Source organism: Armigeres subalbatus, chromosome 2 (genome assembly GCF_024139115.2).
Source record: "Armigeres subalbatus isolate Guangzhou_Male chromosome 2, GZ_Asu_2, whole genome shotgun sequence".
Lineage (NCBI taxonomy): Eukaryota > Metazoa > Arthropoda > Insecta > Diptera > Culicidae > Armigeres > Armigeres subalbatus.
This window is the reverse complement of record NC_085140.1, coordinates 407,918,257-407,936,107: the sequence shown is the minus strand read 5'-3', so window position 1 is coordinate 407,936,107 and position 17,851 is coordinate 407,918,257.

The window sequence follows — 17,851 nt, the reverse complement described above, 5'->3', positions numbered from 1 at the left end:
TCTCGAATAAAGTTCCGGAGGAACTCCCGAAGATATTTCCGGACGATTTTCCTAAGGAAGTCCTGGGGTTATTTCCGAAGAAATTTCCGGAGGAGTTCACGAATGAATTCCAGGAGAAATTCCCGGAGGAATTCTAGGAGAACTCCCGAAATGTCGAAGGATTTCAGAAGGAACTCTAGAAGAAATTCCTGGCGGAACTTCCAAAGAAAGTCTCGGAGGAATTCCCGAAGAGTTTTCGGAGGATTTCTTGAATGAATTCAGGAGAAATTCCTGGAGATAGTTCACAAAGAATTCTAAGAAATTCCAGAAGGGATTCCCAGATGAATTCTTGAAGGAATTCCTGAAGCAATACCCATAGGAATTTCCGGAGAAAGTCACGGAGGAATTCTCGGGAGATTTTTTAATGAATTCCAGGAGGAGTTTCCTGAGGAATTCTTGAAGGAATTCCCGAAGCAATTCTCGAAGAAATTTCTAAACAAATTCTCAAAGAAATTCCTGAAGCAATTCCCGGAGGTGTTCCAGGAGAATATCCCATATAAAGTACCGGAGGAATTCTCTAGAATATTGCCGAAGGAATTCTGGAAATAATTCCTGGACCAATTTGCAGAGGAATTTCCGAAGGGATTCCCGGAGGATTTCACGAATGATTTCCAGCAGGAATTTCTTGAGGAGATTCTGAAGCAATTCCTGGAAGATTTCTCGAATAAATTCCAGGATGTATTCACGAAGAAATTTCCGGAGAAACTCTCGAAGCAATTTACGAAGGGATCCCCGGAGGAATTTCTGAAGGGATTCCCGGAGGAATTCCCAAAAATATTCAAGAAGGAATTCCTGAGGAGATTCCCGGAGGATTTTCCGGAAGATATTCCCCGTAAAATTTCTCAAAGAAAGTCTTGAAGAAATTTCCGAAGGAACTACCGGAGGATTTTTCGAATGAATTCCAGGAAAAAATCCCGAAGGAATTCACAAAAGAATTCCCGGAGGAACTCCCGAAGGAATTTCCGGGGGGATTTCGAAGAAATTCCCGTACAGGAATTCCCAAAGAATTCCAGAAGCAATTCTCGGAAGAACTCCAGGAGAAAATCCCTGCTGAAATTCTAGATGAATTCCCGATTGATTTCTTGAAGAAAATCTGCGAAGAATTTCATAATGAATTCCTGGAGGGTTTCTCAAATGAATCCCAGAAGAAATTCCCGGAGGAATTCTCGGAGAAATTTTCGAAGAGATTCCAGAGGAACGCATTGCATTGCATTTCCGCAGGAACTCCCGAAAGCATTGCAAAAGGAGTTCCGGAGGAATTCTCGAAGAACTTTCCGTAGAAATTCCTAAAACAATTCCCGGAGAAAATCATGGAGGAATTCCCGGAGGAATTTTCGAATAAATTCCTGGAAGAACTCCCGAAGAATGTCTCATGAATTTCAGGAGAAATTCTTGAAGAAATTCCCAAAGGAAGTTCTGTAGCGAAGTCCCGGAGGAATTCATGGAAGATTTCTCGAATGAATTACAGGAAATTCGGGAGGAATTAGCGAAGGAATTCCCGGAGGAATTCTCAAATAAATTTCCGACGAGATTCCCGGAGGAATTTCCGAATATATTGCCGAAAGTTTTCCCGGAGTAATTGGAGAAATTCCTGAAGGATTTCCGGAGGATTTCTTCAAGGAATTCCCAGTGAATTTAAAGAATTTATTCCAGGAGAAATTCCTGTAGAAATTACCTGAGGATATTTCGAAGGAATTACTGGAGGTCCCGGAGAAATTCCCGTAAAAAAGTCCTGGAGGAATTCCCTGAGGGTTTCTCGAATGAATTCCAAGAGCAATTCTCTTAAAGATTATGGTGGTATTTACAAAAGAATTACCTCAGAAATTTATGATGGAACTTTCCGAAGAAATGTCCGGAAAAATTCTGGTTCCTTCGGGAATTTGGGAACTACTATGGTTTTCCACTCCGGATTTTCTTCACTTTCTTCGTGAATTCTTCCGGAAATTTCTCCATGGCTTGCTCTGAGAATTCTTTCAAGTATTCCTCCATAAATTCCTCCAGGAGTTCCCCTGTTAATTCCTTCGAGAATTCGGGAATTTCGGGAATTCTTTCTAAGAGTATCTTTAAACATTCTTTCGGGAATTCATTCGCAAATTCTTCCGGTATTGTTTCGCTAACTTCTCTGCTAAACCCGCCCGGAATTCCCTCGGATATACTCTAGAACTTTTCCGAAATTTCCTCCGGGAATCAGGGTCAAAATCACCAGGAATTCCAGAAATTCTCTCTGGCATTCTGTCCATTCTCTCTGAGAAGTGAGAAGATGTTAATTTCTGATGTTAATCTAGCGATTCTTTCTATGTTTTGTGCTTTAATTTTCAAGACTTCCGACGGGAATTCAAAACCTTCTCTGCAATTGGTATGTATTATTAAAAAACGCACTTTGAATAAAACGGACTGGAGCAAACCTTATTACTATCCTACTTTTAGTTATGCATTTCATTGCACTTACCAAAAAGATTATAAACTTTTTTCAGTTACCTTTTGACTTCCAGGTCTAGTGGGACGATGGGCGGATATCTAACAGCAGGAGAGAGCAGATGGCCAATCGCTAGTAGCTCCACTAGTTTCGTTGTGATAAACATCAGTTTCGTTTCCAATATTTATGACCATTCATTATTTCGGCGTTCATTAGCGTTCTAACCAACCACGAGGTGCGGTATTATTCTCAGCTAATTAGAATTGAAGCAGAGAGCCGGTCTATAACTATGTAGAGAATGCATGATGTCTATAGATATTCAGCTAATGTCGTTGGCTGTTCTATTAAAAGCCGCCTAGCAGTCACAGATTTTAATGTTGTCTCGAAATGCCTTGAAATTGTTTTTCTGTAATTAGGGTCATCGAAATTAACATCACACAGGAACTCGACAAAATACAAAAATTACCTTCACATCAACTGAATACATCGTCTCATGTCAAGGGTGCATCCTCGAGCAGGTGCAAGCTGCACTTGACCAGTGCACTCGGATCCTTCACCGGATTTCTCGAGCCGAGAAACGAAATACTGATGACGAATGCTGCAACTCCGCAAGGACCGATGTCACATTTTTATCCTGCATTTTCAGCACCGGTCGAGTGACCGGCAACTGCGTTTTACGTACATAAAGCAAATGGTCCACAAACGATAGTACCATTGTCCATAACATCTTTTAAAACACCTCCGAACTGTCGCTAAACCACGTAAAAATCCGGCGACTATCGAGAAAGCAAACGAAAAACAATTCTATTTTTCTACAGCTTGACCACCACGAACTTCAACAAAAGTTTCGACTTGTCAAAGATCTCAGCAAAATCGAAGTCAATGAGCCAGAGCGAGAAGCAAAAATTCGAAATCGCTAGTTTGGTTTTATCTCTTTTACTCCTACAGCGTAAAATAAACATCGAATCGATTTTCGATAAAAAAGAAGAAGTTTCTTTTCGCCCTGGCTCGATTCATCGAGGGCGACGCTGAGAGGGTCGCTGCGTATCTGATTATAGAAATGTTTCACACTCAATCACAAGGGACATATTTCAAATCGCCTATGAAACATTTCCATAAACAGATACACAGCAACCTACGCCGTTAAGTGAATCCCCCTATTGTAATTTTCAATTGTTCAAAAATTTTGATGTCGATCAATAATATGAACTTGAATGCATGTTCCATATAAATAAAAAAATATTTGTACGGGAAAAATCTTACATGGGGAGAGGGTTGAAAAACCCAGAAAAATTGCTTACGTTATTAGTGTACGGCCCCTAATAAAGTTTCCATTTCCCGGCCATTTTCGTTGTCCCGGGATTCGGGATGAACTTGTTCGCCCTTCCTTAGGAAACTTATTTTTTTATTTAAAAACAATTTTATTCAATGTTCAGGGGTAAAGTTCTTATTTTAGAAAGGGCAGATAATACAGAGGAACATATTGGAACTCAATTCAATTCTAATTTGAATAGATTCTTTCGAAAAAAAAACTACTTCAAGAAGCAAATAATATTCACGATTTCTCGGCAGGTAGAGTACCTTTTTGGAATATATCATCGCCGAGTCCGAGAAGAAGGGTTCGCTGGTGGTTGAAGTCGGCTTGACTGTTTGCATTGTTTAGAATATGCATTGGGTTTAGACAGTTGCTGGGATTGCATTCAATACCCTAGTGACGAAAGATGGAAGATGCGCAGTAGAATGGATAATATTATCGATAAATCAACGAGTACTCGATAACGATAACGTTAAATCAACGCTCGCTTTATCGTCAACGGAACATCATCGTACAACCTTTATCGTTATCGAAGTAGGAATTAAATTAACGACGATAATTTATCGATTTACAACCCTGGAACAGATTACGGTCCAGGAAGATTTCGGATCTTAAACATAGTGTCGATGGATTATCTACAGAAACGTAATCACAATCCGGGATCCATGGATCGGGGGCATAAGTCTCGTGGCATCGTGGGATCATGCATTAGCTGCGAAAGTCATGGGTAGTGCCGTACAGAATTTAGTGGGCGGTTCGAACTTTTGGTAGCTTGCTAGTTGGTCAGTAGGAGTCCAAGCGAAGCTTTGGTCAAGAGCTGGTCAGCAGCACGAACCAAAAAAATAGGTAGAGCATCGGGGTCGGACCACTTGTACTTGCGCATGTTCTGGAAAGTTTGTTGTACGAACGTCGGTTGGAAGGACATGAATTGGATCAAGAATTGTTTTGGAGGCAAGAGGTTCAGGAAGACTGCCTCAATGTTGGCGCAAGGAGATTGGCAAGGCGAATATCAGCAAGTGTACACAACCTCGCTGTAGACGGGAGATAGGTAGGAAGCAGGCGCCAAATAGATGTAGCTGATCTGTAGATACTTGTCGTTTAATTAATAGAGAGCTGTAGCTGCTGGAAAAAGTATCAGTCAGTAGCCCTCCATTGAGTGGTATAGGGAATCTAATATTTTCTGTGAAGGTGTTCTATTAACTATCTCCGATATGTTCATGTCTGTTCCTCTCTTACTAATTTAATAATAAGATCATTGGCGTAACTAACGAAAAATTCTAAGGGGGGCTAATTTCTGGGGTATACCCCGTTATGCATAAGTACGTTAGGCATAAAGACGTTAGGCATAAGTACGTTAGGCATAATGGACTTTAGGCATAATGTACGTTAGACATAATGGACGTTAGGCATAAAATGACCCAAAGAACAGCCTATGACATAAAGAAGGCAGAATTATGCCAAACGTCCATTATGCCTATCGTACATTATACCTAACGTCCGTTATGCCTAACGTCCATTATGCCTATCGTACTTATGCCTAACATCCTTATGCCTAACGTCGCGAACCCAATTTCTGACGTAGGATTACGTCTTTGCGGAGGTAATTCTGCATATTCAAATTTGAGACCTTCACGAAAAGTACCGATTTTCGAGATTTTGGTATCAATCGATCGACGAACTCTTTTAGATTTTCCCCAACTATTAAAAACAATGCATTAGAATGCGCTGGTCGTCGCCGAAAGTAGCAGTACTCAAGAGAAATATCCACGCAATGCTTAGACTATCGTTTCGCTTCTATCGATGATTAGAAAAGCGCTTTGTGGAAAGAAAATCTGTTCTTCTTAGGCGTCGATTGCGGTCTCGGGATATCAGTGGCAGTGCTGAACTTTTATTCTTAGCGTCTTAGTAAAAAATCATCGAGCGGCCGTCGGACAGCAGCAGCAGTGATTTTTTAACAGAAGGCTCGGATTAACGTTTGATTGCTGTGAGTGATTCGAAAGACGAAGGACTAGCATTTTATGATAAGAAAGGGTTGATAGCAAACAATGGCGTCGGTTGCATTTCCGCGGTACTGAAGTAGGTTTCCGTCAGTAACAAAATCACAAACGCTCGTCGGAGAGCAACGCTGCAGAAACGTTGGCATCAGTAGCAGTCAAGTGATATTTTCTTTCAAAATTCAGATATTATTTCTGTTTATAATTGGAAAGGAACATTATTGAAAACAAATCGGTTTTTCTCAGATACACTAGAGGAGGTTGAGCCGAGACGAACATACTTCAAAGTGCAAATCATAATCGCTTGGGGACGCTGCAGACGTTTTTTCTCCATGGATGGCAAATCATCTGACGTTGATGTCAGAGTAGACAAAAGAAATTTTCTTTCAAAATTCTGATTTTGCCTGTGATTGGAAAGGCGCATTGTCGGTTCGTCTCAGAACCATCATTTCGTAGGAGGTTGAGTGTGAGTGACGAATTTTCTGTCGTCAGATTCCAGAAAAAAACTTTATGCGATTAGAAACCCAACAAGCATTGGAGGCTGATAAAGAGCTTATTTCGCCACAATTTGGCTTGTTCAGCTAAAAAACTAGCTTTTTTTTATTCGTATATTTATTTGGTAGGAACTCTGCGTTCTTAACCGCTACTGTGCCGTGATCTATTATGGCTATAGCCCCCCCTAGCCCCCCTGTAGTTACGCCAATGAATAAGATGATATCGATTGTGCATTACAAAGAACCTTGGCTCCGTATACATGCCTAAGCCTACCAAATAAACGAACTTGGAAAAAAAATCATGTCTGATGGGAGGTATAAAAATATGTTATGAGTTTATCACCTAAGTTGGGTTTCGCGTTCAAAACAAATAACTTTTGTAAGAAGAAAACGTTTGTGTTTACGAGCCGGAAATGAAACAGTATTTTTTGTCCCGGGTATCCCGGGATTTTCGGGATTTCAAAAATAATATCCCGGGAATCGGGAAATCCCGAATTTTTCTAAATCCCGGGATTTTTTGGCCCGGGATGTCCCGGGATGGAAACTCTACCCCTAACATAAAACAAGTGAGTGAGTTATATGTTGATTTTGGTCAAGACGTACATAAGCTGTCAAGTTTTGTAGAGTACTGTATAAAACCCTCATATAGAAGACCTGCATAGGAGTATGAAGTTTTGAACTTTTAGGGTCGATAAATAAACAAATTTCTAATCCAGCACGAATTGTTTGGCCACTAAAGTTTTTTTTTCATTTTGCATCCAGAAAGAATAAATCATGACGGTATTTTCTTCGACTCAAATTATTGTATGAAATCAAGTCAATAAATCTTCCTTGGTTTGAACAGCATTTGTCGAATGACTGTTATTTATTTAGTTGGAATTTGATTCATCTGACAAAAAATAGTTCGTAATGTATATGCCAAGATTATACAATATTCAATTTGTTTATTCTTTAAGCGAATTGAGATGCCGACATACCAAAGTCAAACATATGCTCAACGGAAGTAAACATGCGAATCATTGCACAAATTGGCTGTTTAATTTATAAAGAGTGCGATGAAAGTTCGGTTGCAATAGATTCTGCCTGAAGTCCTAAAGTTAAGCTGCAACAAAAGACAGGAGCATTTGACGCCAGCGTTGAGCAATTTGACAACAAATGTAGCATCTTACGCCACCAACCAAGGGTTTCGAGGCCAAGTAGTTGACATCTGTAGAAATAAGCTGGAAGGTTTGCGGGATCACGCCACGGGGTAGATTTTTAAGGACTATCCGAAAGAACCTTTTCTGGTCCCGCTTATTTCGTATGTTTCACGTTACGTCGTTCGGCGCCCAGACAACAGAAGCCGTTTCCAGAATTGTTCGCACGAGAGCACAATCAAGTGTTTTAAAACAGTGCGGATCCGTGAAACGCTTGGATATTCTTGCGATGAATCTAAGCTGTCGGTTTGCTTTAGAAATCATTGTGGCATAATGTGCATTAAAGGAGAGCTTGGGGTCCAAAACAACACCAAGATCCGTCACCTGGTCCAATCTGTTCAGCATAGTAAAGGGTGTACGGAATCAAATTGCATCACTTTTAAAGGTCAATAACATTTCGCCCCATGGGTTGATTGTAATACAATTTTGTTGACGACGGCTTCAGCATGTGTTATTTATACTGCGTGAGTTTCGTTGCGAAATTGGCACTTCCAGTAGTTTCGAAATTACAGTCGAAGGAACAGGACGTGCGCGATATAATCTTGTGCACTCACCTCAACAATCCACACCTTAATAAAAGATGCTAGTAATCCATTTTTTGCCAATGGCCCCTAAATCCCCGGAGCTGCAGCCAATCCAGAGATACTGGGTTAGAATAGAACTTTAAAGGCATCTAAAATTTAGCATTATGGAATATAAAATGTTGTATTGGTCTCTCGCGGAATTTTTTATACCAAAACATGCTTTTGTATATAAACAATAAAGACGGATCCATAAAAAAAATAAAAAAACGAGCCGTATATAACATCTGAATATTCCATAAAACGCTACCATAAATCTATAAAATAGTTCAGGAGATTCCATAAAGATAATTTTTCGATCCATAACTAAGTTAAAATTAAGCTATTAATAAGAAAATATAATCCATTAATATGGTCAAGAAAAAAAAAAATTCATGCTATTTTCCCATGATAAATGATCCATAAATCTTTGAAAAATGATCCATCAAAAACTATATTTTGATCCATAAAACTTCAAATTTTCGCATTTTAGCCATAGCCAGCCATTTATAATCCAATCAGCTCTACTTTTAATTATCATAGAGCTGATTGGGATTTATATTGGGATTATAAGGCATAACAGAGCCGAATTTCTATAATTTTATCTGATTTTCGTTTTAATAAGCGCCTGTCCAGTTTTCCTAGAGCAATAATGGCAGTCAGCTTGCCTGGGAGTATCTGATTTGACGTATGTGGAGGTGCTGGTGAATAAAAACATGTACTTCAAGTATTTTATGTTTACACCTCAATAAGTAGAAGAACAACTCTTATGCCTTTTTGAGCCTATCTTTAAAAATCATTAAGTCTTTATGTGACTATCCTAGGAAATGTAAATTAGTATTGATAATTCAATTTGTGCTCCTTTGGACCATCTTTTACCAATCTAACAAGAAATGCAGTTTCATCACCACGTGATCATGCTTCTCTATCCCTTTAGCACAACAAGTCAAGTTCAGTCGTGATGTCTCGTGATATGCCATCTTTCGCTATATGCTGTCTACCATTTCCCACCGGCATCATGAAGTAAACTTCAAGACGTGTGCACCTTTCCGTGCAGCATCTATGGTCACGAGGCGACTCATCTTCATGCATCCCGACGCGACGACGAAAACCTCCAACGGGATACAAAATCTGCAAAAAAAAACAGCCGGGTATTTGCGACAGCAACCATCGATTGTGACTGCATCATACCCTACCGTCTATAATTGCATAAGTGGCTTAAGTATCATGTGATTTTAAAGTATATTTTGTCGACTCATTTTTGGTCTTCGAAAATATTTAAATTGTCACTAACTGATATGGTGTCTACATTTTAGTCGATTCACATGCGACAGTTTGGTGGCCCTTACGACAACTATGTAATCATGAACAGCATATGCAATGAAGATGACAGCGAAGTCAACGGAGGCGATGGTCACCCATTTTATGGATGTATCGTGCTGATCATCATCATCCACCGTGGTCCATGAACAGTCATCTGGCCTAATCGAGTTGTGCAAATGGCACCCGAATAAGGGAAGTGCATTATTATGATTGCAAATTTTATTGCAGGTTATTTTACAAATTGACATTGGGGTGCTGCCGCAGTGCAGTTCGTCCAATGAGCAAAAGCTCAGGAAAGAACCACTTCAGCAAATCGTTGAATTAATAATCGATTTTTTAGGACCAATATCCGCCAAATCATCGCTTGGTTTTGTGTGAGGTCATCGTTTCCCGTAATTATCACGAGTGTATTCAGAAAAAAGAGGGGTTATTTAATAACCTCAGAAATAATTGAACAATGGCACTGCATTAAAAATCAACATCAATGTTGCATCAAAATTTGTCAATTTACTAAATAAGTGAATTTTTAATCATTTACAAGAGACTTTGAAACACAATACGTAACATCCTGTATCCCAATACTCAAGCTTCGAAGGCATCCATTCGACTAGGTTTTTGCATCTTCTCTTTTCTGATATATGAAAATGAACTAGTTGTATGTGCCCGGCCTTCTCCGGAATTGCCAGTTTGATTCGCATTTTTTTTTATCACAATCGGAAATGATAGAACCCACCAGCGTGCAGCATGCGTGAAAAAATAAAAATGACAGTTGTACGTTGCTTTCGTATCGAGTGGTGTGCCCCCAAAAACGCGAGCACTTTGAAACTTGGATTCTGTCAGGAGTGACCTTAATGATACTGCATCATTTTATTAGAAGAAGACAGACATCATTTTTGAAAAACCCAGATTATTCCAATTAGCGGTGATTATTAAATGTGTCGAAAAAAGATCATAAGAGAGTTCAAAACAGCACAAACAAAAAGCAATTAATGGCTTAGTGCTGAATATATATACGTTACGTTGTGCCGGGCACATGTTTGTCATTGTTTTTTTTTTTTTCCTGTTCGGGTGTTCCACTGCGACCAGTTATTAGATCTATTGTAGCGTTACCCGTATCCTTAGTGTTTAAGTGCATGTCGAATTACTCCATTACTATTGATAAGCAATGCAGTATCGGTTTCGATACAGTTGTTGTTTTGTTTTCTCAAGTGCACCATGACAAGGTCCCGCTATTTAGACCCTTCACAGAGAGCAATCCCATTGAAGGCGCGCCCCTTATCAATAGGAAATCAATCCTGTCTTGAGAAAACAGAACAGTAATACTGTTTTGGCCATGCATCGGAGCCCTAGCCACATCCTTGTCTTGCTTCTAGAATATCACCAGTAAAGCTACAAACCCGGGATTTAGCTCTGTCTACAAGACCATTTCAAGCAAGAGAATTTGTTCAGTAATAAGAACTTCCGTGTGTTCCTCTCACTACCATTGTTCACAAGTTCAAGAAGAGTTAGTACGTATTTAAACCCCTAACTCGATTTTTCCACCAGTCAGTTCAGCCTAGGGACGGGTACCGAGGTTTTTTAACTAATTGCTTGAAAAGTTGTTTCCGCTGCATACAGTTTAGCCTCAAACGAGAGGAATTCGAGTCTTTCCACTGTCTGCAAGGTAACATTAATTATGTTTTATTTCTGAGACTGCTGTTGGTAGCGGGGACTAAATACGATGAATCCTTAATTACCACAACTCATTGCCCTAGCAAGAAAATGGATTAAGCTAGGGCTCTGTTTGGTAGATCTTACACCGCAACACACTACGTCAAAGTGATCTACCGTGTTACGGGAATACGTTGTCATTGTTATAAAGACTTCCAAATTTTTTTTGTCATATCCATCTACCTATTTGAACACTAATTTATAGTTTTGTTACTGCAATTCCATTGTTGGTTTTTCTTTAAAGCACTCAAATGAGTGTAATACTCATTTTTATGCAACGCATTTGAGTGCTATAATCCCTAGTAGCACACATGTTCCTCATAGGTTACTGCAACTCATATGTGACTAAATTTTGTCACAATCAAGTTGCCGCAACCATTTTTGCCTGACTTATGCTGCTCGGAATAGTTATTTAAGCACTCCTTTGGTTGGTATGGAAAAGTAGGCGTTTCTCACTTACACATGAACTGTAAAACCAGGTCACCTCTCCACATCTTGATATTGAAGGGACCATCGAGATATGGAGAGAAAGTTTAAATGTGAACTAGATTAAAAAAGCTCGTTGCTATGAAAAACGACAACAAAACAAATAAAATCTCTTGTTTTTAATATGTTGGTTATGATCTAGTAGCCTAGAAATTTGAGAACAAATATTAAAGATCTTTTAGTGGAATGTCTTAAGGATACTCTTCACGGAATCCAAGTTTCCGCGTTTTCGGGGGCACACCACTCGATACGGAAGCAACGCACAACTGTCATTATTATTATTTCACGCATGCTGCGATGCAGTAAAGCTAAATCAACAAAAATGACAGTTGTGCGCCGCCTCGGTATCAAGTGGTGTGCCCCCGAAAACGCGAGCACTTCGTAACTTGGATTCCGTGAGGAGTGTCCTTAAACCGTCTATACGTGTTTAGCCTCACAGTTGAAGCCGAAATACGTACACCCAACCGGCGGTTGTTAGATTTTCTAACAATTCTGTATAAGAATCTACCAACACCTGTATAAGAATTGGGCATATGCGAAATTGTGAGATTCTTATACAAAAAATGTAAGAAAAGCTTACAATATTGTTAGATTCTTATACAATATTTGTATAAGAATCTAGCAATTTCGCATATGCCCAGTTCTTATACAGTTTTTGGTAGATTCTTATACAGAATTGTTATAAAATCTAACAACCGCCGGTTGGGTGTATCTGTAAAGATAACCAAATTTAGTGGAATTATATGGGAAGTACTAAACTCGTCTTAGACAGTTCTAGAAATATGACCATAACACATCGAGATAGGGAGGTTATCAAGATGTAGAAAGTCCAAATGTATGTAGAATGAAGGGACTGAGAAAACCATCGACATAGGGAGAGATATTGAAATTTTTCATCTTCACCAACAGTCTAAGTTCCTTGGAGGCTGTTCGGTCAATGAAACCGGTTAAGCACTCAGCGTATCTTCTGAATGGGATACGGAAAGCTTTGAGTGCCTTATCACAACGGTCTTACACAATCACCATGGCTTGGGTCCCTTCTCATTGCTCGATCCCGGGAAATGAGAAAGCGGACTCTTTGGCTAAGGTGGGCGCTATGGAAGGTGATATTTACGATCGGAAAATCACCTTCGATGAATTTTTCACATTAGTTCGTCAGGAAACCTTGAACAGCTGGCAACAGAAATGGACAAATGGGGAGTTGGGTAGATGGCTGTATTCAATTCGCCCGCAGATGTCGAAGCGTCCATGGTTCAAAAAATTGAATATGGGACGAGACTTCATTCGTCTAATGTCCAATCACTACACTCTAAATGCACATCTTTGCAGAGTGGGGCTCTCGGAAGGAAATCTCTGTGTTTACGGCGAGGATTATCAGGACATCGATCATGTCGTGTGGGCGTGCAAGGAGCATCGTGGCTCCAGATCTGCGCTAACTGAACATCTCCGGGTCCGAGGAAAACAACCAAAGCCTGTTAGGGAAGTGCTGTCGGGCCTTGATCTAGAGTACATGTCCCTGGTCCACCAATTTTTGAAAGTTGCTGATGTAAAACTGTAATCATTGTCAGCCCATTCCCTTGTCTGTCGTACCCCATTAAAAATGTCTTCCTCTTGTTGTACATTTCCATGTCTGTCGTTAATCCCTTCCGTATGTCTTCCTCTCGTTGTTGTCTCCCAAAAAAAAGTTTGTTTGTCCCGTTACAGATGTAAAAATGCGAGAATGTCAACTTTGTGAACATCAGCATCGTAATTACTTAAGCACCCTAAAATCCTTTTCTTTCCTTCTGTATTATTGTATTCCCTAACCTCGACTAAACCGCGAGTCTTTCGGTTCCCCAAAACTAACACTATGTATAAGAATCAAGAAATGTATTGTTAAACTTGATTTCGGCTCCGTAACGCTTCACGGCAAATGAGCCTTCCAAATAAACGAAAGATTAAAAAAAAAGATATTGAGATAAAAAAAAATCTAGATTTAAAGTGACAACTGTATTACGATCCGGAAAGTATTTTTCCAATCTGTAGTAAATCGTGAATATTTTTTAAATGAATAGCAGGTTGCTATTTTCAGCCAAATTGTTCATTATGAAATTCCCCATCATTTCATTTGTGTCGTTTTTAAAAAGCGATACTATAAATGCCCTTTTCTGACGAGTAAATAGATTAAAATCTTCATTCCAGGGCATTTAAAACATCCGTAAAAATATATAAACCCAGATTTCATTCATAGAATGCGTAGGGGCAACCCCTTAACATGTTGTTCCAAAATCTAAACAAAATCCACAGTACTTTCAAAATATTGTTAATAAAGTTTGCAAATATGATCTTTAGATCTAATTTATGGCTACCAAGATACTTACTACGCCGAATGGAGTATCCTTCTCCACTGGACTCGATCCTGGGCCAACCGCTTCCAGTCGCCCTGAACATTGAGCGCCCTCAGGTCCTCTTCAACTGCAAAAAGCCATCGTGTACGCGGCCTTCCACGAAGCCTGCGGCCTCTTCCGGGTTCTCTACTGAATATTATCTTTGCTTGACGTTCTTCCGGCATACGAACAACGTGACCAGCCCACCGTAGTCTGCCGTGTTGTATAAGCTTAATAATATCCAGCCCTTTATACACCTGGTACAATTCGTGATTCATGCGACGCCGCCAGATACCGTTCTCCTGTTTACCGCCGAGTATTGTCCGCAGCACCTTACGCTCAAACACTCCGAAAGCTCTCCGATCAGCCTCCTTTAACGTCCATGTTTCATGGCCGTATAAAGCCACCGGAAAAATCAGAGTAGTATACAGCGCGAGTTTTGTTTTCGTTTGCAGACTACGGGACTTAAGCTGGTTACGAAGTCCGTAATAAGCCCTATTTGCAGCTGCAATACGCCTTTTTACCTCGCGGGTAACATCATTATCGCACGTCACTATTGTTTCGAGATATTCAAATTCTTCTACCACTTCAAATTTTTCACCATCCAGCACCATTTCGCTACCACCACCACTAATGAACCCACGTTGATTGCCAGCGACCATGTACTTCGTTTTGCTGGTATTGATCGTGAGTCCAATCCTCGCTGTCTCCCTCTTAAAAGGCACAAAAGCCTCTTCCACGGCACGGCGATCAATTCCGATAATATGGATATCGTCCGCAAATTCCAGGAGCATATGCGATTTTGTGATAATGGTACCGCTTCTTTGCACACCAGCTCTCCTAATCGCTCCCTCGAGCGCTAAATTGAACAGTAGATTCGAGAGTGCATCACCCTGCTTTAATCCATCTAAGGTAACAAATGACGTCGATATTTCATCCGCAACCCTTACACTTGATTTCGATCCGTCCGACGTTATACGAATCAGCCGTATCAGTTTCGCCGGAAAACCATGTTCAAGCATAATTTGCCATAATTCATTTCGTTTCACTGAATCGTACGCCGCCTTGAAATCAATAAACAGATGATGTGTCTGCAAGTTGTACTCCCTGAATTTATCAAGGATTTGTCTCAGGGTAAACATTTGATCCGTCGTTGATCGGCCCTCACAAAAACCTGCTTGGTATTCGCCGACGAAGGACTCTTCAAGCGGTCTCAATCTGTTGAACAGAATACGGGACATAATTTTGCACGCCGAATTAAGAAGGGTTATTCCTCGATAATTGGCGCACTCCAGTCTGTGCCCTTTCTTAAAGAGAGGGCAAATGAGGCCGTGCAACCAGCTAGCAGGCATTTCCTCGTCTTCCCATATTTTCGACATAATATAGTGCAGAACTTCATAAAGCTGCTCACTGCCATGTTTGTGAAGTTCAGCCGGGAGCTGGTCCTTCCCCGCAGCCTTATTGTTTTTCAGCTCTTTAACAGCTTTTTTAACCTCATCTAGTGTAGGTGACTCCACAGCTTGTCCATCGTCGTCAATATTTATTCTGTTCACCGATGCACCGTCACTTTCTCAATTCAACAAAGTCTCGAAGTGTTGCTTCCACCTGGCAGCCACTTCAGTTTTATCTGTCAGCAAATTCCCTTGTTGGTCGTTGCACATGACGGGAGATGGCGCTGTCTTTCTCCGCACGCCATTGACAGACTCATAAAACCTCCGCATATCGTTCTGTTCCATTTTTTCCTGCGCCTCACTAATAACTTGTTCTTCGTACTCTTTTTTCTTACTGCGGTGGGTTCGTTTTTCGGCTGCTCTTGCTTCCTTGTAGCGATCTCTATTCGATCGGGTACCCGACACCAACATCCGGCTTCTGGCAACGTTCTTCTCGTCTGTCACTCTCTGACACTCCACATCGAACCAACCCGTCCTGGGTCGCCTCAGTGCAGTATCAGGTATCAGGTATCAGAACGTCGGCTCAGGAGGCACGTTCCCTCAATTTGGGAGATTTGTGCCATCGCCTTCACTGGCCTTTCTCATCATTTACCTGACGGAAAAGGAAGTGAAAAGGGGAAAGGAAGAGGAAGTGAAGTTGGAAAGGAGAATGGAACCATTTATAGGAAAGCCAATTATGTAGACTCACACGCATTCAGCTAGGGAAGAGAGGTCACAAAAACACAGAGGATGTAACAATGGACGAACGTCAAAGACGAAACACAGAGTGCACTGTGAAAAACGCATAATGCGAATCCATATAGGTGACAATCACAAAGTACATTGTAAAATTGCATAATGCGAATTCATATAGGTGGAATTTGTTGAAAACTAAGTAAAACACATATTCATAACCCCATTCTTATTGAACCTCACGTTGAGATTGAACAAGAGTAGCCGAACCCGAACGTCAAGAACGAAACACAGAGTACACTGTGAAAAACGCATAATGCGAATCCATATAGGTAACATACACAAAGTACATTGTAAAATTGCATAATGCGAATCCATATAGGTGACAATTTGTTGAAAACTAAGTAAAACACATATCCATTACCCCACTCTTATTTAACCTCACGTTGAGATTGAACAAGAGTAGCCGAAGCCGAACGTCAAGGACTAGACACAGAGTACACTGTGAAAAACGCATAATGCGAATCGATATAGGTAACATACACAAAGTACATTGTGAAAAACGCATAATGCGAATCCATATAGGTGACAATTTGTTGAAAACTAAGTAAAATACATATTCATAACCCCACTCTTATTTAACCTCACGTTGAGATTGAACAAGAGTAGCCGAAGCCGAACGTCAAGGACGAGACACATAGTACACTGTGAGAAACGCATAATGCGAATCCATAAAGGTAACATACACAAAGTACATTGTAAAAAAAAAAACGCATAATGCGAATCCATATAGGTGAAAATTTGTTGAAAAACTAAGTAAAAACATATTCATAATCCCACCCTTATTCAACATCAAGTTGAGATTGAACAAGAGTAGCTGAAGCCGAACTTCAAAGACGAAACACATAGTACACTGTGAAAAGCGCATAATGCGAATCCATATAGGTGACAAACACAAAGTACATTGAAAAAAAAAATGCATAATGCGAATCCGAAGTTTGTTGAAAAACTAAGTAAAACACATATTCATAACCCCACACTCACGTTGAGGATGAACAAGAGTAGCCAAAGCCGAACGTCAAAGACGAGACACAGAGTACACTGTGAAAACGCATAATGCGAATCCATATAGGTGACAATTTGTTGAAAACTAAGTAAAACACATATTCATAACCCCACTCTTATTTAACCTCACGTTGAGATTAAACAAGAGTAGCCGAAGCCAAACGTCAAGGACGAGACACAGAGCACACTGTGAAAAAAAAACGCATAATGCGAATCCATATAGGTGACAATTTGTGAAAACTAATTAAAACACATATTCATAACCCTACTCTTATTCAACCTCACGACTAGGTTGAATAAGAGTAGCCGATTATCTCGGAGAAGAAAAAGTCAACTACGCCATAGCTCCGGTTAGCGCAGCGAGGGCTAAAATACTGTGAAGGGGGCCCTGGTGCTTCACAGGCTCCGTTTGCGGTTAGGTTCTTATTAGACCCCCTAACCATTCATTCGTAGGCACGGTAAGCATAAAGCCGCATCACACCGAAAATTAGGGGTCACCTGTATGGTGGACTTTTACCACTGAAACAGGCAATCCGTAATGTTATTCTTAGCCAGATAACCAGCTGCCGACACCACACGGCTATCTAGGCTGTTCGTGGAGAGAAGTTGACATTGACTTTACGTCAACTCTCAATGTGGCCGAACAGACTCATAAAACCTCCGCATATCGTTCTGTTCCATTTTTTCCTGCGCCTCACTAATAACTTGTTCTTCGTACTCTTTTTTCTTACTGCGGTGGGTTCGTTTTTCGGCTGCTCTTGCTT